We start from the raw sequence: 23,753 nt of genomic DNA on the forward strand, positions 1-23,753 counted from the left end.
AGCTGGTCTCCCTGGCACGGGAGGAGGAGACTCCATGGGCACAAGGCAGAAAACACCAGCCAGCCACCCGCAGTGCCTTGTCCCATCACTGGCAGGGATGAGGGAGCAGCAGGGAGCTTCTGCTCCTGCTGGTCCGTCCTGAAACAGAAAGTAAAAGACCATGAAAAGGCCCAGGAGTGACAGGAGGTGGGGGCATGGTTTCCCTCACACTCAGAAGTATGAGGATAAAAATACTTAGGAGCAACAGTGAGAGGTTTTGAGACTTCACTCACCACTTCTCGAGCCACAAGTTGGGTACCAAAAATGTGGCAGGACTTTTCCTCAGTTCAGCTAGGTAGGGTCTTTGTCTGTCCCATGGACACAAAAATTTAGTCTCGCAGATGGTTTGAAGGGTGAATAAAGCAGGGTTTTATTTGGTGAAAAGAAAAAAAAAGGGCGGGGGGCAGGGAACAGGAACTCTGGCTAGGTCAGAACCCTGTCTAGTTTCTTGCTCAACTGTTTGGATCCCAGGTTTCACACAGGAAGCAGAGGGGCCAGGCTCTTCCCGACTGCAAAGGGTGCAAACTTCCCAAGGCTTCACCAAAGTGCACAGGCTAGTTGGAGTCTTTCCAGGGATCCTCTTCCACCTGGCTGTCTCACAACCGATCTAGCTGTTTCTGCACCTCATTCCTTTTTTCTGTATGTCATTTTCCCTTTTCTGTCCATAAATCTTCTTCCAACACGTGGCTGCACTGGAGTCTCCGAGTCTACTCTTTCACAGGAGGCTGCCCAATTCTGAGTTGTTTATTTCTCAGTTAAACTCTTTTAAATTTAATTCAGCTGAAGTTTTTCTTTTAAAAGGCAGTATCAGAAGTGGGATTTGAAGTAGACCTAATGACTTCCAAGAGCACTGAGTGACCAATCAAGGTACCTGCCAGACCCATTGTGTCCATTGCCTTCTCAGAATTGCTGGAGATGGTAGAAAGTTCTCTTGGATTTTGAAGCTCCATGAATTTGTGTTTTGAGCTCTCTGAATTTCTTTGAAAAAATTTCTGATCCAAACTGGGTTTGGAAGTTGTGACAGAAACTAAACTGGGTCCAGGATCAAATTGGATCCAATAATTAATTGGCTTGGATCCAGTAAGAGGCCTCTTACATTTGACTGGGTCAGAAAGAAACCAGTAGTAAATGGCAGTATTGCAGAGTGGGGTACAATTTGGCTTTTGGAAGTTTCCAGGGATTTTTGTGTTCTATCCCTTTGTTTCTTTTTTTTGTGTGTATGTGCACCTAGGTAGGAAAAAAAATTATTGGCTAGGTTGATCAAGGAACCTGAGAGCAAAGCCTTTTTTTTTTTTTTTTTTTTTTTTGAGACAGAATTTCACTCTGTCACCCAGGCTGGAGTGCAATGGCTCAATCTAGGTGGATCACCAGGTCAGGAGTTTGAGACCAGCCTGGTCAATATGGTGAAACCTTGTCTCTACTAAAAATACAAATATTAGCCGGTCATGGTGGTGCATGCCTGTAGTCGCAGCTACTTGGGAGACTGAGGCAAGAGAATCGCCTGAACCTGGGAGACAGAGGTTGCAGTGAGCCAAGATCGCTCCATTGCACTCAAGCCTTGGTGACAGAGTGAGACTCTGCCTCAAAGAAAAGAAAAGTAAAAATAAATAAAATAGAAACAAGCATATAATAGAGAAAATAAACAAATACTTAAAATGATTGATAAAGTAACATTTAAATAAAAAGCAAATTATCAAAACTGAAAAAGTGGTCATCCTGAGGGATTCTACATTTAAACATGTAATAGAATACTATAAATAGCAGTGTGCAAACAAAATCAACAACTAAGATTAAATGGATGCATTTGTTGAAAAAATAACAAAAGAAAACATACAATCTGAATAGTCTTTGAATAAATTGAATTCCTTGTTATATGTCATTATGTAGAAGTAATTTCAAATCAAGATGGCTTAGCTGGCAAATTTTTCAAAATACCTTAATAATAAATATTACCAATGTTATACAAAAATTTCCAGAGAATATACATCATATAATTAGTTCCCAAATTGATTTATAAAACAAGCATAACTTTAATCTGAAAATAGGGCTGTTACAATGTGAGAAGATCACTTAAAGCCAATGTAGATCATGAATATACAAACAAAATACTAAACAAAATAAAAGCTGGTAGTATACAGAGATATATAAAATTTACTGTATTTCATATCATTGTGAAAATTAGTCCAGAAATACAATTGCTTTAAAAATTCAGTAATTGACATAATTCACATAATAAGGAAATAAAGACAGGAAATGTGTTTGATATAACTCAATACACATGCATACTTTAAAAAATTTTTTGAAAACATTAGAGCAAAAAGGAACTCCATTAAGAGCAGGATATATTTGGAATCTTTGTAGGTAACAGAGACTCCATGTGAAAACATTAAATGAATCGATACACAGTTTTAAAACAAGAAAAGGGTGTCCACTCTCACCACATTAATTCATTAGTGCAATGAAGGTCTTAAGCAGTGCAATAAGCACTAAAAAACTCATAAAACGTATTATGATTGTAAAAGAAAACAAAAATCTGTCATTATTCAAGTGACAAAATTGTGTACCTGTAAAGTCCAAAATAATCTATGAACTGATTATGCAAATTAATGTCAAATTAGTATGATTCTTGAACCACAATTAGTATATACAAATCAGTGTAGAAGTTTTATTTTATTTTTTTCAAGATGGCAGATTGGAGGCATTATTAAGCATGCCTCTCCCACCTGGAAAGGCAAAATGCTATATATAGATTCACACTGTGAACTTTTTTCCAAGAAGCAATGCAGGAACTCTACAGGAAAGGTGAAAGAAGCCACAAACCGTTTGAACCAATACTCACTGGGGCCACTGCCACTGCTTGCCCTGCACGTGGAGAGCCAGAGTACACATTTGTCTGACCCAGCTTTGACTTGGCTTTGCTCCTCTATCTGACCTCATAGTTTAACACACAGGACACAAACTTTTGGGAGTTCTGTGGCCACACGCATTGCCTGATACACTAGAGAACCTCCCCTGGGTAACATAAGGCAAGCACAAATCCCACTGATAGCAGGTGCCACCTCCTGGCTGGGGGCCAACTGACTCAGTCTATTACAGCATCTCCAGGTAGAATAACACAGCACTCAGAAAGGAGGAAACCTCATAGCATAGCCTCAGCTATTACCACTGCCTGCAGCACCATGACTAATCAGGAGTTACATCCACATGACCAGTTTATTACTACTACAACCAGCATTTGATAAAGCCTATACACTAAGGCTATGTATAATCAACTAATTTCACATCAATCCCCCTGCTACACCCAACAGAGCTGGTGCTCATACCTGCTGCTGAGAGACTTGAAAAAAGGTCACGCCACTGAATCCCTTGCCAACATTCTACAACACCAGCCTGGAGTGTGGCAGCTCCACTGGGCAGCTAGACCCAGGAGAGTGGTGGCATTTACAGTAGTCTGGCTCTCAGGGACTTCTACTCCTAGGGAAAGGGAGAGTGCACCATACCTGTAAGACAAAATAATTTAGATAGCAGACCTTGAGTCCCATAACTTTCTGCTTGTGGGAAGTTTGTTTCTGCAGAATTACACATACAGTGTTGGGCTTAGTAAGGAAAATTGTAGCTCTACCCCAGCATTCGGGCAGCCATGGTGCTCATGAAGATTTTTGGAGAAGAAAACATTTGTTTCCCTTTATCCACTACTGTAGGCACAGCTGGGGCTTCTCCCATGCAAACTCAGCATGGGTACACCTACAGAGAACCTTTCTGGAGCACTTCTGAGTGACTGTATTCCCACAGATGGAGTACTTTCCAGTTTTGGGCTTGCATAAAAAGTAGTCACAATACCTCTCTATTTGAAGTATCAACCTTATCGCAGATGAAAAGAGGTTCCTGTCTGATTTGAATAGCCTGCACACTGGTTCAAGAGTGTGACTAGGAGGTGGACCAATTTCCTGCTGGCTTAGCAGAAGAGTTGAGGTAGCTCCCTCCTTTCACCTTGATAAGACTTCAGTGTGTTTCACTGAGAGCTCCCCTATCCACCTCTGTCAAAGCTGGGACTTTCTGCATGTGGGAAGTCTCTTTCAGCAGAGGTACAGATGCAGTGCTGGGCTCAGTGTGAAAAGTTATGTGTCTCTACCTCAACAGTCTGACAGCTCTTGTGCTTGTGAAGGATACTGGAGAAGAGGACTTTCTTTCCCACTTGCCCACCAATGCAGAAATAGCTTGGACCTCTCCCATGGGAGCTCAGCATGGGTGAACCTGTAGGTAGCCTTTCTGGAACACTTCAGGGTGACAAAATCCTCAAAGGAAGAATGTGCCTCCATGTTCAGACTTGGGCTAGGAGTAGAGCCGCCACAATCCATCTTTACATTGAACATCAGCATTATCGCACATGAAAAGAGGTACCTGTTTGACCTGAATAGATGAAACTCTGTGACAGGAGTGTAACTGGGAGGCAGATTGTTTTCCTGCTGGCCTGTTAGGAGAGCTGAGGTGGCTCCCTCCCTTCCCTATGAAGGACCTCAGTGTGATTAACTGAGAGTTCCCCCAGTCACCTGTCAGGTTGGGTCCTCTGCTCACCATTGGGTATTGCATTTACCCACCTGCTTTAGCCACCACTGGTTTCTGTGTAGGAATACCACACTCATTCCTCTGAAGCCTAAACTACTCAACCTGGAAACAAAATACTGGGGAAAAAAAAATAAATTTAAAAAAAAGTGCACACTCTGAGGGAACAAGATAAGCTTCAAAAGACCTCCTCCATTTCAACTTCATAGGAGACGGTGAATTTGCTTGCACACTGAGCACATTGCTACTACAACCAGGATCTAAGAAACCCATGATACAAAGATTTTCTATAACCAGGGAACTCATGCAGAGCCTTCACCCCTGAAAGAAAAAAAAAAAAAAAAAAAAAAAGCCAAACAAGGCTGCAATAAACTATAAACATTAAAGTCACATCATCAAGGGGGAAAAAGAAATTTTAAAAGTCACACAGTCAAATAAAAAATAAATTCAAGAATAATGAGATGAAATAGTCTACCTAAATGAGAAGCAGAAAAATAATTCTGGCCATATAACAAAATAGGGTTCTAGAATACTTGCAAAAGATCATATTATCTCACTATCAATGAATCCAAACCAAAATAAAATCTTTTAAATACAAGATAAGGAATTCCAAATTTTGCTTATTAAGCTATTCAAAAATATACTAGAGAAAGGTGAAAACTAACATGAAAATATTTTTTAGGAATTCAGAATATAAATAAAAATATTCTAAAAAGATAGATATTTTAAATAAAAACCAATCAGAACTTCTGGAAATAAAAATAATACATTTAGGGAATTACAAAATGAGGTGGAATGTTTCAACATTAGACTAGACCTGGTAAAAGAAAGAATTTCAGAGCTCAAAGACAAGACTTTTGAATTACCTTAATCAGACAAAAATAAAGAAAAAATAAACAAAATAAATGAACAAAGTATCCTAGAAATACAGAATTATGTAAAGTGGCCAAACCTAACAATAATTGGTGTTCCTGAGGGAGAAGAGAATGCAAAAACTTGGAAAACTCATTTGATGGAATAATTGAAGAAAACTTCCCTAGCCTTTCTAGAGGTTTAGTTATCCAAATATAAGAAATTAAAAGACAATCTAGGAGATTTCTTGCAAAAAGAATATCACCAAGTCATGTAGTCTTCAGACTATTTAAATCAAAGTGTAGAAAAGTATTCTAGGAGCAGTGACCTATAAAGGAAATCCTATCAGACTTAACAGTAGGCTTCTCAGTAGAAATGTCACAAGTCAGAAGAGATTTGGTTACTATCTTTAGCCTCCTTAAGCACAATGACTGTCAGTCAGGATTTTTGTATCCAGCAAACTAAGTTTTATAAACGAAGAAGAAATAAAGCCTTTTTGAGACAAACAAATGCTGAGACAACTTGTCACTACCAGAGTAGCCCCACAAGAAATGTTAAAAGGAATGCTAAATCTTGAAACAAAAGGTTAATATGCACTAGAATACAACCTCTTGAAAGTATAAAACTCTTAGGGTCTATAAAACTATAGCACAATTTAAAAAAATGTAAAGGTAAAAATCAACATAACAACTGGAAAAATACCTTATATCTCAATATTAATGTTGAAAGTAAATGGCCTAAATGCTCCACTTAAATGATGCAGGTTGACAGAATGGATTAAAAAAATTACAAACCAAGTATCTGCTGTCTTTGAAATACTCACCTAACATCTAAGGATTCATACAAAATTAAGGTAAAGGGTTAGTGTTAGATAAAGGAGTGGAAAAAGATATTCCACACAAATGGAAACAGAAAGCAAGCAGCAGTAGTTTTTCTTATATCAGATAAAGCAGACTTTAAAGCAAAAACAATAAAACAAGACAAATAAGGTCATTTAATAAGGATAAAAGGATCAATCCAACAAGAAGATATTACAATCTAAATATATGCACATCTAATTTTGGAGATCCGAGATTCATAAAACAATTAGTACTAGATCTAAGAAATGAGATAGTCAGCAACACAATGATAGTGGGGGACTTTAAGACATAACTGACAGCACTAGATACATCATCAAGAAAGAGCGTCAGCAAGGAAACAGTGAACTTAAGCAGCACTGTGGAACAAATAGTCCTCACAGATATTTACAGAACATTCAACCCATGAACTGCAGAATATACATTCTTCTCATCAGCACATGGAACACTCTTCAAGATAGACCATATGGTAGGCTACAAAACATGCCTCCACAAACTTTAAAAGTCAAAATTATGTAAAGTATCTTCTCAAACCACAGTGGAATAAAACTAGAAATAAACTCTAAAAGGAACCCTCAAAATTATATAAACATATGGAAATTAAACAATCTGCTCCTGAATAGTTTTGAGTTTAACAATAAAATCAAGATAAAAATTTAAAAATTATTTACAATGAATGATAATAGTAATGTGAGTTATCAAAACTTCTGAGATACAGCTAAAACAGTGTTAAGAGGAAACTTCATAGCAATAACTGCCTACATCAAAAAGTCTGAAAGATCACAAATTGACAACCTAATGTCACACTTCAAGAACTAGAAAAAAGAAACCCACAAAACTAGCAGAACAAAAGAAATAACAAAGATCAGAGTACAACTAAATGAAATAGAAATTTAAAAAATCTATGAAATAAAAAATTGCCTCTTTGAAAAGATAAACAAAATGAATAAACCATTAACTAGATTAACCAAGAAGGGAGAAGATTCAAATAAACTCAATTAGAAATGAAAATGAAGATAAACACCACAGAATATGAAAGATTATTTGAGATTCCTATGAGCACTTTATGCATACAAACTAGAAAATATAGAAAAAATGAATAAATTCCTTGGAATATGCAACCCTCTTAGATTAAATCAGAAAGAAATATAAACCTTTAATATACCAATAACAATCAGTGCAATTAAATCAGTAATAAAAAAAATTTTCAGGACCAGATAGATTCACAGCTGAATTCCACTATACATTCCAAGAAGAATTGGTAGCAATTCTACTACAACTATTAGAAAAGATTGAGAAAGGGGAAATAATTCATAATTCAGTCTATGAAGCAATATCACACTCTGATACCAAAACTAGGAAAACAGTCTTTCCTGGGTGGGGTTTGTGAAGTTGTGGCCTGTTATCAGGAAGCCGAACAGTTGCTCTGATGCTACTGAGGACCCAATCTGAGTCCCTGGCCACCTGAATCTGAGCCGTGTGTACTGCGTGCTCAGCACAGCCTGACAGTCCTAGCTAAACTTCGCTAACTCCTCTGCCTTTGCTGCCACCATGCCCAAAATGATCAATGTGCGTGTGACCACCATGGATGCAGAGCTGGAGTTTGCCATCCAGCTCAACACCACTGGTAAGAAGCTATTTGACCAGGTGGTGAAAATTATTGGCTTGAGGGAAGTTTGATTCTTTGGTCTGCAGTACCAGGACACGAAAGTTTTCTCCACCTGGCTGAAACTCAATAAGGTGATTGCCCAGGATATGTGGAAGGAAAGCCCCCTGCTCCTTAAGTTCCATGCCAAGTTCTACACTGAGGATGTGTCCAAGGACTTGATCCAGGACATCACTCAGCCCCTATTATTTCTGCAAGTGAAAGATGGCATTCTCGATGATATGTACTGCCCACCTGAGTGTGGGGGCATTCCCGTGTGAGACCCCCAAAAGGCGTGAGTCTCACTATATGGTGAGTTTGATCCCAAACACAGTTTCTTACTGGAGGCAGTCAAGCTATCCGGAAAAGGGAACTTAAAGATGGATGATCAGTTTCTAATATCAACCACAATATCGTTTGGGCCTAAAACTATGTGGTGCTGCTAGACCAAGTGACCCCCTGCCAGCAACCGGTTCCTGCTTTTAACTTTTTATGACTCTTTCTTTAAGAATAAGCTTTAACCTTTTCTTTACCTGCCTGAGTGCCTTGTACCCTAGATAATGGTTTAACTGTCGAGATATTTGCAAAGGAAATGCCACCATAAGGGATGGCTTTGATTTCTGACTCAGAGACTCCTGAATGGGGAAGTTGACATAAGTTGAGTCAGGAGTAGACAAAGAAGAATCCGGTTAAAAGATATTCTGATGAGCAAAACCAGAAAACCTTCTCACATCTCAGTTCTAAAACAAGATCAAACCAGAGATACCTGCAGCCAGGAGGAATAATGTCTAGATGTAAACAAGCTTTGTGATCACAGGAAATTCTGTTACTTTTTACAACCACTGATTGTGTATCTGACTTTTCAATTGTATAGGCCATGTAAGGTATACACTTGCATTTCCTCTTGCAACTGTTGTGTATCTGACTTCTCTATTGTATAGGCCATGTGAGGCATACATTTACATTCCTCTTGCTATGACGTAAACCAGAGCCAAGAAAGTGTATTTATTCATGGCCTTTGAAAAATAAAATTTGCTGTTTAGGCACAGCCTATCAGCCCTCCAAATCCCCGCTCAAGCGCAATCTCTCTTCCAGGTATTGGGACCCTCTTGCAGGTCGAGAGACCCCCGGCAGACATGCCTACCCGTCCCGGATGGTCCCCGACACCTGAGACTGCTGTGCTGCTGGACTTGCATGCTGTCCAGTCTAAGTATGCCGACTTCAATAAGGATGTGCATACGTCTGGCTACCTGGCTGGAGAAAAGTTGCTGCTACAGAGATTCTTGGAACAGCACAAACTCAACAGGGAACAGTGGGAGGATTGGATCCAGGTGTGGCAGGAGGAACACTGTGGCACTCTCAGGGGGGTTGCTGTCCTAGAATATCTGAAGATTGCTCAAGATCTGGAGATGTATGATGTGAACTATTTCAGCAACAAGAACAAGAAAGGCTCAGAGCTGTGGCTGGGGGTGTATGCCTTGGATCTCAACATCTATGAGCAGAATGACAGGCTGACTCCCAAGATAAGCTTCCCCTGGAGTGAAATCAGGGGATTTCAATGATAAGAAATTTGTCATCAAGCCCATTGACAAAAAAATCCCTGGACTTCATCTTCTATGCTCCTGGCTGCAGATTAACAAGCGAATCTTGGCCTTGAGCATGGGGAACCATGAACTATACATGCACCATCGCAAGCTGACACCACTGAGGTACAGCAGATGAAGGCACAGGCCCAGGAGGAGACGCACCAGAAGCAGATGGAGTGTGCTATGCTGGAAAATGAGAAGAAGTGTGAAATAACAGAAAAAGAGAAAGAGAAGATTTAATGAGAAAAGGAGGAGCTGATGGAGAAGCTGAAGCAGATTGAGGAACAGACTAAAAAGGCTCAGCAAGAACTGGAAGAACAGACTCTGGAAGGGCTCTGGAAGTTGAGCAGGAATGGAAGTGTGCCCAGAGTGAAGCTGAAAAGCTGGCCAAGGAGCATCAAGAAGCTGAAGAGGTCAAGGAGACCTTGCTGCAGGCCTCCCAGGACCAGAAAAAGACTCAAGAACAGCTGGCCTTGGAAATGGCAGAGCTGACAGCTAGAATCTCCCAGCTGAAGATGGCCCAACAGAAGAAAGAGAGTGAGGCTGTGGAGTGGTAACAGAAGGCCTATATAGTACAGGAAGACTTGGAGGAGACCAATGCTGAGCTAAAGATGGCCATGAGTACACCTCATGTGGCAGAGCCTGCTGAGAATGAGCTGGATGAGCAGGATGAGAATGGGGCAGAGGCTAGTGCTGACCTATGGGCTGATGCTATGGCCAAGGACTGCAGTGAGGAGGAATGTATCACTGAGGTGGAGAAGAATGAGCATGCAGAAGCACCTGAAGGCCCTCACGTCAGAGCTGGCCAATGCCCAAGATAAGTCCAAGAAGACTGCCAATGACATGATCCATGCTGAGAATATGCAACTGGGCTGAAATAAATACAAGACCCTGTGCCAGATCCGGCAGGGCAACATTGAGCAGTGCATTGATGAATTTGATTCCATGTAATGGGCACCCAGCCTCTAGGGACTCCTCCTCCCTTTTTCCTTGTCCCCACACTCCTACACCTAACTCACCTAACTCATGATGTGCTGGAGCCACTAACTAGAGCAGCCCTGGAGTCATGCCAAGCATTTAGTGTAGCCTTGGGTCCAAACCTAGCCTATCAGCCCCCACTCACTTCCCCAAGCAAATGAATGGCTCACTGTGGTGCCAATGGAACCTCCTTTCTCTTCTCTGTTCCATTTAATATATCTTGCTAGAATATCCTACTTCCCCAGCCCAGAGGTACTGCCCACTTGATTTTGCAAACACCCTTACACTTACTGTTGTCCCATGGAAGTCAATTGTGGAGTAGGTTGGAAGCTAGCCCCCCCCCCACTACCTTCTTCTTCAGTGTCTTGAGATTTACAGGGTTGGAATATTACAGGGATTAGGGAATGAGACAGGATCTTGGCTATCTGCTCTAGGATGTCAACTGACCTAGAATTTGGCCTCCCAATGTCTATCCCTTTTAGAGTTATTTGGACTTTGCAATGATTGGAGGATAAACAGATGTTTAGTCATTTTTGTTTCTAAGTCCCAGATTGGGCCTGTTAAATACTCAGCCTCAATAAGCCTTGCCATTGACTTTAGGGACTCAGTTCCTCCCAGGGTGGATGGGAGAAACAGTGCCCTCAAGAGGCTTCACCAAATGTACTAGAAGGGTATTCACCATTCTATTCTGGCAAGGCTGAGTAGAAGATCCTACCCCAATTTCTTACAGGAGTATAGGCCTGTCTAAAGTGAACTCTATGGGCAGAGCTACCCCTTACTTATTATTTCAGATCTGTGATCACTTTGTGGGATCTGTCCCTCCCAGCTTCAGTACCCAAATCCTCTCCAGCTAGAACAGTAGGGATGAGTACCCAAAAGCCCAGCCAGCCCCATCAGGACTCTTGTGAAAAGAGAGGTTATGTTCACACCTGGCTTCAGTATTTTCCCTGCCATGGGGTTTTAGGTCACTTCCCCTCTCAGAGCTACTTGGGCCACAGCTCCTGCTCCAAAACCATTCTGGCCTTGGCATCTAGAGCTTGATGCCAGTAGGCTTAACTAGGGAGTAAGTGGAAGAAGCTGAGTATGGTGAGAAGCCTGTGTCCCTGATTCCAGTTTATTCAACCCTCTAATGTGCCCCAAATCCCCTTCTCATCACTCCTCTCCAAAGTGGTGACTGGGCCCTGCCTTTGTTTGACAAACCTCTAACCCAGGTCTTGTTCTGCCTCTTGGAGGTGTAAACCAGAGAGCTGCTTGGCATTCTAGCCCAGTCCCTTCCACACCCGCACCCCTACTCTCAACCCAGGAGCATCCACCTCCTTCTCTGTCTCATGTGTGCTCTTTCTCTTTCGACTGTATTATGTATTCCAGTGATATCTAAATATTGATTTCTGTCTTCCTTGTTAATGCACCATTAGAAGATATTAGTCTTGGAGCAGGATCATTTTGGCCTTATTCTTTTATCACTCCCATACTTGGAAAGCATATATTATATTACAAAATGACATTTTGCCAAAAACATTAATATAAGAAGCTTTCAGTATTAGTGATGTCATCTGTCACTATAGGTCATACAATCCATTTTTAAAGTACTTCTTATTTGTTTTTATTGTTCCTGTCCCCAAGGAGTTATCCTGTCCCACCATGCAGTGTCCCTAGCTTAGAGTGTCCCTCAATTCCCCCTGCCCACCACCACCAGTCTGTGCCTGGCCTTGTGGAGTCTTGTGTGCATTGCTGTGAATTATATTGACACTCACCTGGTGATATGCCCTATATTGGCTAAATTCAAACCAGGAATTGTGGGGCAATCTATTAAGAGCTGACTTAAGATCAGTAACTTACCCTTAGAGAGGCTGGGAAGAAAGGTTAGATTTTGTATTCAGGGTTTTTTGTGTACTTTTTGAGTTTTTTAAAAATTGTTTTGGGAGGAGTTTATGCTCAATCCATGTTCTATTTCAATGCCAATAGAATGTAGGAAGACCTCAAAAATTTAAAAAAGGGAAAACATATAACAAAAATTGGAAACCACAGCTCAATATTCTGATAATCATAGACGCGAATATCCTCAACAAAACACTAGCAAACTGAATCCAACAGCATATCAAAAAGATAATACACTACAATCAAGTGGATTTCATCACAGGAATGCAGGGATGGTTTAACATATGAAAGTCAAAAATATGATAAATTACATAAATGGAATTATAAACAAAAAACATATTATCTCAATGGATGCAGCAAAAGCACTTGATAATATCCAGCATTTTTTTTAATAAAAAACACATTCAACCAACATAGAAGGGACATAACTCAAAATAATAAAAGCATATGAAAAACCCACAGACAACATCATATAAGGAAAAGTTGAAAGCATTCTCCCTGAGAAGTGGAACAAGACAAGAATGCTCACACTCAGCACTTCTATTCCACATGGGACTGGAAGTCCTGGCCAGAGCAATCAGGTGAGAAAGAAAGAGAGAAGGAAAGAAAAGAAAGGAAGAAAGGAAGGAAGGAAGGAAAGAAGGAAGGAAGGAAGGAAGGGAGGAAGGAAGGAAGGAAGGAAGGAAGAAAGAAAGAAAGAAAGAAAGAAAGAAATGAAGGAAGGAAGGAAAAGAAGAAACAAGAAAGAAAGAGAAAAAAGAAAAGGAAGGAAGGAAGAAAGAAAGACAGGGAATGAAGTTGGAAAAGAGGAGGTCAATTCCTCTCTGTTGGCCAATGATATGATTGTATATCTTAAAATTCCTCCAAAAAACTTCTAGATTGAATAAATGAGTTCAGTAAAGTGTCAGGTTACAAATCGATATATAGAAATTAGTAGTACTGCTATACACCACCAACAACAAAGTTGAGAATCAAATCAAGAACTCAATTCTCTTTACAATAGTTGCAAAAAAAAAATACTTAGGAATATACTTAACCAAGGAGGTAAAATATCTCTATAAGAACTACAAGACACTGCTGAAATAAATCATAGATGACACAATCAAATAGAAACACATCTCATGCTGATGGATTAGAAGAATCAATATCATGAAAATGATCATACTGTCCAAAGCAATCTACAGATTCAATGTAATATATATTAAAATACCAACATCTTTTCTCACAGAATTAGAAAAAAGCAATCCTAAAATTTGTGTGGAACCATAGAAGTTCCTAATCAGCAAAAGCAATCCTAAGCAAAAAGAACTAATTTCGAGGCATCACATTACCTGATTTTTAAATTACATTGCAAGGCTATAGTTATCAAAACAGCATGGTACTGGTATAAAAGTTGATACATAGACTAGTGTAACAGAATATATAAGCCAGAAATAAAACCAAATACTTATAAGCATGATCTTCAGCGAAGCATACAAAAGCATAAATTGGGGAAAAGACACCTCACTTAATAAATGGTGCTGAGAAAACTGGATTTTCACATGTAGAAGAATGAATCTGGAAATAAATAAACTCAAGATATATCAAAGATTAAAATCTAAGTCTTGAAACAATAAAATTTCCAGAAGAAAACCTAGGAAAAGCTATTCTGGACATTGACCTAGGCAAGGAATTTATGACTAAGACCCCAAAAGCAAGTGCAAAACTAACTAACTAACTAAATAAATAAATAAATAAATAAATAAATGAGACCTAATTAAACTAAAAATCTTCTGCACAGCAAAAGAAATAATCAGTAGAGTAGAAGGACAACCCACAGAGTGGGAGAAAATATTTGCAGACTATACATCTCACAAGGGAATAATATTCAAAATGTACAAGAAACACAAACAAATCATAAGTAATTTATAGATTCAGTGCTATCCCCATCAAGCTACCACTGATTTTCTTCACAGAATTGTAAAAAAAAAAAAAACCTCAAACTTTATATGGAACCAAAAAAGAGCCTGCGTAGCCAAGACAGCCATAAGCAAAAAAACAAAACAAAACAAAACAAAAAACAAAAAAAAAACAAAAACAAAAACAAAAACCTAAAGCTGGAGGCATCATGCTACCTGATTTCAAACTATACTACAAGGCTACAGTAATCAAAACAACATGGTACTGGTACCAAAACAGAGATATAGACCATGGAACATAACAGAGGCCTCAGAAGTGACACCACATATCTACAACCATCTGATCTTTGACAAACCTGCCAAAAATAAGCAATGGGGAAACAATTTCCTATTTAATAAATGGTGCTGGGAAAATTGTCTAGCCATATGCAGAAAGCTGAAACTGGATCCCTTCCTTACACCTTATACAAAAATTAACTCCAGATGGATTAAAGATTTAAACATAAGACCTAACACCATGACCACCGTGGAAGAAAACCTAGGCAAAACCATTCAGGATATAGTCATGGGCAAGGACTTAGTGACTAAAACATCAAAAGCAATGGTAACAAAAGCCAAAGTACACAAATGGGATCTAATTAAACTAAAGAGCTTCTGCAAAACAAAACAAAAAAAAACTATCATTAGAGGGAATAGGCAATCAACAGAATGGGAGAAATTTTTTGCACTCTACCCATCTGACAAAGGGCTAATATCCAGAATCTGTGAAGAATTTTAAAAAATTACAAAAATTAAGAAAAATTTAAAAATGGACAAAGGACATGAACAGACACTTCTCAAAAGAAGACATTTATGCAGCCAACAAACATATCAAAAAAAAAAAAAAACCTCATCATTACTGGTCATTAGAGAAATGCAAATCAAAACCACATCAAGATACCATCTCATGCCAGTTAGAATGGTCATAATTAAAAAATCAGGAGACAACAGATGCTGAACAGGATGTAGAGAAATAGAAACACTTACACTGTTGGTGGGAGTGTAAATTACTTCAAATATTGTGAAAGACAGTGTGGCAACTCTTCAAGGAACTACAAATAGAAATACCATTTGATCCAGCAATCCCATTACTGAGAATATGCCCAAAGGATTATAAATCATTCTACTATAAAGACACATGCACATATATGTTTATTGCACCACTGTTCACAATAGCAAAGACTTGGAACAAACCCAAATGCCCATCAATGATAGACTGGATAAAGAAAATGTGGCACATAAAGACCATGGAATACTATGCAGCCATAAAAAGGGATCAGTTCATGTCCTTTGCAGAGACATAGGTGAAGCTGAAAACCATCATTCTCAGCAAACTGACACAAGAACAGAAAACCAAACACCACATGTTCTCACTCATAAGTGGGTGTTGAACACTGAGAACACATTGACACAAGGAAAGGAACATCACACACTGGGGCCTGTTGGTGGATGGGGGTGTTAGGGGATAAATAGCAGGGAGTTGGGGGCTAGCAGGGGAGGGATAGCATTAGGGGAAATACCTAATGTAGATGACGGGGTGATGGATGCAGCAAACCACCATGGCACATGTATACCTATGTAACAAACCTGCACATTTTGCGCATGTACCCCAGAACTTAAAATATAATTAAAAAAAAAGATTTTTGAGAAACCACCAAAAGGCAGTGGGAAGGTTGATAAACTATTCTTTTAATTTACTGGTACAATTTATGTCTCTAAAATAAAGCATGTTTGCTGGAAAAATAAAAGTGGGCAAATGACATTAATAGACATTTCTCAAAAGAAGATATACAAATGGCCAATGAACATATGAAAGAATGCTCAACATCACTAATCATCAGGGAGATGCAAACTAAAACCACGGTGAGATATCACCTTACCCCAGCAAGAGTGGCCATTATTTAAAAAGTTTCAAATCAACAGATATTGGTGTGAATGTTGGTGTGAATGTGGTGGAAAGGGAATACTTATACACTGCTGGTGGGACTGTAAACTAGTACAACTTCTGTGGAAGACATTGTGGAGATTCCTTAAATAACTAAAGGTAGATCTACTGTTCAATACAGCAATCCCATTACTCAGAGGGAAAAAAATGCCATTATACCAAAAAGACAACTGCACGCATGTTTATTGTAGCACAATTCACAATCACAGAGATATGGAACCAACTTAAGTGCCCATTGACCAATAAGCGGATAAAGAAAATGTGACATATATACAATATGGAATACTACTCAATAATAAAAAAAAAAATAATAAAGTATGTTGGATGGAGGTGTAGGCCATTATTCTAAGTTAGGTAACCCAGGAATGGAAAATCAAATACTGTATATTCTCACTTATAAGTGGGAGCTAAACTATGCATATGTAAAGGCATACAGAGTGGTATAATGTACTGTGGAGACTTAGAAGGTGGAGGTTTAGAGGTGGATGAGGAATAAAAAACTACATATTGAATACAATGTACACTTGTACACGACTCTGGTGATGGTGGACTTAAATCTCAGACTTTACTATTGTACAATTCATTCATGTAACCAAAAACCACTTGTAACCCAAAAGCTATGAAGATTTTTTAATGTTTAAAAATAAATATGTACATACATAACAAAAAACCTGACAATTAATTGTAGAATCTCTGCCTTGCTCCTGCTGTCACTACTACACAGAGACTGCTGAGCCCTAGTTCATCTTCCACCACCCACTCCAGACACAGAACATCCAGTCGTGGATAAATATGAGCTGGTTCAGAAGCCCAAAGTGGTAAACGAAGCTGAGCAATATGACTTGGCAGCCTGCATGAAGTCTACCACTGAGCAAGGAGCTGAATTATCCAATGAGGAGAGGAATCTTCTTTCAGTTACTTATAAAATTGTTGAAGTAGTCCATAGGTCATCTTGGAGGGTTTTTAAAGTATTAAACAAATGATGGAAGGTGCTGGAAAACACACACACACACACACACACACACACACACACACACACACAGGGCAGCAGCAGCAGTTGGTTCAAGCGTACAGAGATAAAACTGAGACTGAGCTAAGAGATATCTACAATAAAGTTCTCTCTCTTTTGAAAATGTAGTTGATCCCCAGTGCTTTATAGAGAGCAAAGTCTTCTATTTGAAAATAAAAGGACACTACTATTGTCATGTAGCTGAGGTTTCTGCTGGTAATGACAAGAACGAGATTGTGGATCAGTCACAACAAGTATACAGAAAAGCTTTTGAAATCAGCAAAAAGGAAATGCAACCAACACATCCTACCAGATTGGGTCTGGCCCCTAATTTTTCTGTGTTCTATTATGAGATTCTGAACTCCCCAGAGTAAGCCTGCTGTCTTACAAAGACAGCTTTTGGTTAAGCCATTGTTGAATTTGATGCATTTAGTGCAGAGCCATACAAAGACTGCACACTAATATTGCAACTACTGAGAAACAGCTTGACATTGTGGGCATCAGATACCCAAAGAGATGAAGTCGAAGCAAGAGAAGGAGAAAATTAACAAGTCTTCCAAATTTTGACAGCTTCATTCTAAAATTTACACAGTAGACCATTTTTTATTCATGCTGCCCCACAAATAGTTTTCTTCTTTACAATTTATGACAATTTTTGAATTAAAAATGTTAATTTTATTTGCATTCCTATATTTACCATGTGTTTTTTTCTGTTTAATGTTAGGGGAGTAGAGCCAGTTAATACTTAGGGAGTTATCTGTTTCAATCTTGAGGTAGACAATATACCGATGTGGAATTTTTATACAAGTTATACATGTTTGACGTGGTACTTTTTGTATATTGTGGTTTCACAAGGCAAGTATAAAACTGCTTCCATGTCTAAGCAAATAAAACTGCCTACATATCCGTTTGTCCTGCTGGGAAATCAAAGGGATAATTGGTTTCAGTTACAGGTGTAGCAATTTTGAATACTTTAAGGTTTGAATCACTTACAAGGCTGTAATAGAAACAGGTATACCACGGATATCACATATTGAACCATGTATATCTGTGACATGATCAACCTCAATGTGCACACCTTTGACTAGAGCTGGAGAAATGTTTCTTTCAACGAAGTTGTGACTCAGTTTACTCTGGAGAAGGGCAGAAATGTTTCATATTCTAATATTTGTAAAGTTATCTGCTGTTTGCATTTATTATTTTTTGCTACACTCATTTTATTTGTATTTAAATGTTTTAGGCAACATAAGAACAAATGTAAAATTAAAGATGCAGTAAAAGCAAATTGCTTGATATCTATTACTATATATACATATGCACACACACACTTTAATGTGACATACGTATTACATTAAAGTGTGTATATATGTGTATATATACAAGTATATATGTATGTATATATATATACATACACTTTAATGTGTGTATATATATACACATTACTATATATACTTTATAGATATATAGCACAGCAGCAAAACAAAAATTCCCTTGTATTTTAGATAATAGCTAGCTTTTTTTAATGTCTTATAAAATTTTCATGATCAATTCATGTTTAGTTGTTAACAATACATATACTGTTTGTGTAAGTATAATAAAAGTATTGTGAGTAGACATTTCAACTATGTTTTCTGTGTAAATTAGTCTTTTGGTTCTGAAACTTCACTAAAAGAAATTGTATATGTTTACAAATTTATTTATTATTCTCTCTTGGCAGCTAATGGGCTTTTACCAAGTTTAAACACAAAGATTATTTTAAAAAATATTATTAACAGAACTACTGTTTTGAACAGTTTTCCATGTTCTCTTCTCTTTCTCCCATCCTGAAAAAAATGAGTTGTTATTTTTTGGAAGACATTGATTTTTAAAAGGGTTATATGTTCCATTTGAAATGTTGGTATATCGCATTTTCTGACTGAGGAAGCCACACTGTTTTTGGTCCATCATGACACTGGGTAGGATTAACTGTAAGTTTTTATTTATTTATTTATTTATTTATTTTTGAGACAGAGTCTCATTCTGTCACCAGGTGCCAGTCTGGAGTGCAGTGGCACGATCTCGGCTCACTGCAACCTCTGCCTCCCAGGTTCAAGCAATTCTCCTGCCTCAGCCTCCCGACTAGCTGGGATTACAGGCATATGCCACCATGCCCAGTTAATTTTTATTTTTTAGTAGAGATGAGGTTTCACCATGTTGGCCAGGATGGTCTTGATCTCTTGACTTCATGATCCACCTGCCTCAGCCTCCCAAAGTGCTGGGATTACAGGCTTGAGCCACTGTGTCTGGCTAACTGTAAGTTTTGTGCTTCTGAATCACATTTGTTTTTTTAAGAATTTCTTCATACTGTTAGTCTGCCTTCGATTTTGATCCTTTATTCTTTCTGTGTATCAGGTACACAAGATTACCTGCCTTTTTTAGCTCTCTGCCTTGTCACTAACCTTTTCTACTTGGTGGCCATGTACTTGGAAAAAGACCACATAATTATTCTGGCTCTACTCAATGTCAAAGATACCCTGTTTCCCTTGTTTGAATTCCACAAACTATTTTTCTCATCCTATTTATTGCAGCAAATTTCTGTTTAGTTGAGATTGTGTTTAAGTTCTACCTATCTTTAATGGTCTGTCATCATCTATCTTTAAAAGTGATTCTATTTTTATTCCTCTGTTTTCTAAGTAATGATGGGGCTAAGTTATACTCAAAGCTCACTCTACAGAATAGCCCCTTAATACTTTTCAAAAACAGCAAACAAAACAATGTTATTTTGAAAGATTTATTTTCTTTTAGGATGCAAGCCTCTCAAGAGCAGAGACATTTTCTATATGTTCTATAATTCCTAGAACATTCTAAATGCTCAGTGTTGATGATGGGAGGCAATGCATATCAATAACAAGGGTGAAAAACTAAGATCTCCTACCCCTAAAAGAAAACTAATTCTATCTTCATATTCTAATAGTACGAAGAAAACTAAATTTTAAAAATATACTACTGGCCAGGCGTGGTGACTCACACCTGTAATCCCAGCACATTGGGATGCTGAGGCAGGCAGATCACCTGAACTCAGGAGTTCCAGACCAGGCTGACCAACATGGAGAAAACGCATCTCTAATAAAAATATAAAATTAGCTGGGCATGGTGGCACATTCCTGTAATCCCAGCTACCAGGGAGGCTGAAGCAGGAGAATTGCTTGAACCTGGGAGGTAGAGGTTGTGGTGAGCCGAGATCATGCCATTGCACTCCAGCCTGGTCAACAAAGGCTAAACTAACTCTCTCTCTCTCTCTCCAATATATATATACACATATATATATATTTTTTCATATATATATACATATATATTTTTTCATATATATAGTCATATATATATGACTATATATATATGAAACTGGATTCCTTTCAGGATAGAGTAGTTTTTATCTCATTTAGGCTTCTCTCTCACAAATAAAAAATACGTATATAACAAAACATTAAAAAAAAGCTCTGAAGGATGTGAAGGATGGGGAAAAAAAAAAGAGGGTGGACTGCTGCTTAGTAATCTTGAAACATTAGAAACTTGATCTGTTCCCTGTATCTTATTTTTGCCTTCCATATGTTGGACAGTGCACTGGAGAAACCAACTCAGAATTACTAACGAGCATAGAAAAAAAAAAAAAGGTGACGTTAATGGATCACAATGAAAAAAATTGAACTTTCACTCCCTGCTTGGTCCTGGGAGAGGGTACATTAATTCCTTCATTTGTGTGATGTTAGTGGAACCAAGCAGGAAGTTGGGTTTCCACCTCTACCTAGCAGCAAAATAAAGCAGAATGAGCAGTGAACGGCAAATCTAGTCAGCACTTTGCCTTCCCCACTGTTGTGGTGTCAGTGGATCCCAATAGAAAGTTGAGATTCCAACCCTCATGAGACAGTAATGGGGTACTACTAGAAAGCACACTACTTTCCAACCACTGGTGTCAGTAGAGCCCATTAAGAAGTTAAACGGCCACCTCCAACCCTGCTATTACAAAAGATGATTTCAGTGGATCCCAGCAAAGAGCTGAACTTACACCAACCCCAAAAGCAACAGGATGACATTAGTGGGCGCACTGTTTTCAGCAATGGCATAGTGAAAGGCACTTCTTCCTACCCTGAAGCAATAGGTGGTGTGAGCTGGTGTTACTCAGTACTCCACTTTCCCCATCAACATCAGCACAACCCAGGGTGGAGTAGATCATTCATCCTGACCTAACGTAATGGGGTGTCAAAGAGGCAACAATGGGTGATTGCCAAGCAGTGTTAATTGGAGCTCTGTTTTTGAAAGGGTGGTGACAACAGAGCCCAGTAGGGCTGACACCATTCAATGGGGGATGTTATTTGGTGCTACTTAGCACTTTCCTTTTCACAAGCCTCCTGTTGGTAGAGATCAGATAAAATTCAACATCATCTTCCCACAAGGTGGTGGTGTGAGGCTTGCAAAGTGATGCAGGTCACCACTCTGCTTTCCCTTCCCTTGTTATTAGTGGACACAGGAAGATGCTGATCTTACACTTTTAAATAGCAGCATCAAGGCAGAAGGAGGTGGTATTAGGTGGTTCTAGTTGGGACTGAGTCTTCCATTCAAATAATGTCAGCAAGAATAAGTGAGGATATAAACTCCAATAAGCAGCAATGAAAGAAACGAGTCAGTGAAATGCAATGCTAGTCAATGCTCTGTTTACCCCTCTGATGTCATTGTTGTCTAATAAAGAGCCAAATTTTCATGCCCATGAATCACCAATGAGATTCAACATCAAGTTTTAACATAGCATAGCAATAATTAATGAAATTGTATTATACCTAATTTACTAATTAGATATTGTCACGTAGGGTTGTTCTTTTTTTTAAGGACCCAGCATATGATTACTACAAAAAAATCACTTCAAGTGTAGTTATTTAGATAGTCTGAAAGCAAAAAGAGAGAAAAATATATATGTACCATATAAACACTAATTTAAAAAGAGAACAGGAATGGCTGTATTAATATTATGTAAGTAAACTTTAAAGCAAATAAAATTACTAGAGACAAATAACAACATTACATTATGATATAAATCCATAAAAAAGTAGCCATTTAAATGTCTCTGTGCCAAACAAGAAAGCTTAAAAATTCATGAAGCAAATACTAATAGTACTACAGGAAAAAAATTATATTTGTAGTTAGGGACATTGACAAATCTCTCTCAGCAACTGATAGAAATAAAAAAGAATGCAATGATATAGAAAACTGAACATCATCATCAAACATTATAATCTAAGTGTTTATTAATAGAACACTCTATGTAACAACAGCAGAATACACATCACATTCTATTCTAACTTCCACGAGGTAACCACTGATATAGACTACATTCTGGGCCACAAAAACAAAACAACTATAAAGGTATTGAATTCATCCATAGTCTCTTCTCAGATTGTAATAGAATCAGTCTATAAATAAATAACATAAAAAAAGAAGAAGAATCTCCAAAGGTTTTGAAATTAAACACCACACTTCTAAGTAATTAATGGGTCAAAACAATAATTCTCAAAAAATATGTAGAATTGAATGAAAGAGAAAATACAACACATCAAATTGCATGCAATAAAGCTAAACCAATGTTGAAGGTAAATTTACGGCACTTTATCAAATATTAATATAGCCACTTTTCTATTTCAAATTAGGGTTTGCATGCTATACATATTTTTCTTTCCTTTTACTGTCAACCTAGCAACATAATTGTATTAGAAGTGATTTTTCTAGTAGCAAGAATATAGTGTGTCTTTTTCATCTGGGCTCGGTGGCTCATGCCTGTAATCCTAGCACTCTGGGAGGCTGAGGCAGGCAGATCATGAGAAAGGGAGTTTGAGACCAGCATGACCAACATGGTGAAATCCTTTGTCTACTAAAAATACAAAAACTTAGCCTGGGATGGTGGCAAGCATGTGTAATCCCAGCAACCCAAGAAGCTACAGCAGGAGAATTGCTTGAACCCAGGAGGCAGAGGTTGCAGTGAGCTGAGATCACGCCATTGCACTCCAGCCTGGGTGAAGGAGTGAGACTCTGTCTTAAATATATATATATATATATATATATATATATATATATATATATATACTGTGTCTTTTTGAAAGATCCAGTCTTCTTGCATTAGAAAATAGAAATGATCTCTAATTAATAATCTGAGCTCATATTAAGACACTACAAAAAGAAGAAAACATAAATTTGATGCCAGAAGAAAGCAAATAAGAATGACAGAAAAACTTAGTGAATCTAAAAATCAAAAACAATAAAGAAAATCAAAGTAATAGAATGCTGGCTTTTGCAGAGATTGACAAATTCATAAACTTCTCATGAGACTGACAAAGATATAAAGAGAAAGGACACAAAATTGCAATATTTTAAATGAAATAGATCATATAAATAAAGATCCCAAATCACTTTAAATAAGTGGTTTCAAACCTTTTTGGCAC

General features: G+C 38.2%; 2 pseudogenes; both read left to right on the top strand.

Moving 5' to 3' along the window:
- The first annotated feature begins 7,833 nt into the window (after positions 1–7,833).
- LOC101050221 (moesin-like) lies at positions 7,834–10,493 on the top strand (annotated as a pseudogene).
- Positions 10,494–16,725: 6,232 nt separating this feature from the next.
- LOC101051178 (14-3-3 protein zeta/delta pseudogene) lies at positions 16,726–17,837 on the top strand (annotated as a pseudogene).
- The last annotated feature ends 5,916 nt before the right edge of the window (positions 17,838–23,753 follow it).

This window comes from Saimiri boliviensis, chromosome X (genome assembly GCF_048565385.1).
Source record: "Saimiri boliviensis isolate mSaiBol1 chromosome X, mSaiBol1.pri, whole genome shotgun sequence".
Classification (NCBI taxonomy): Eukaryota; Metazoa; Chordata; class Mammalia; order Primates; family Cebidae; genus Saimiri; species Saimiri boliviensis.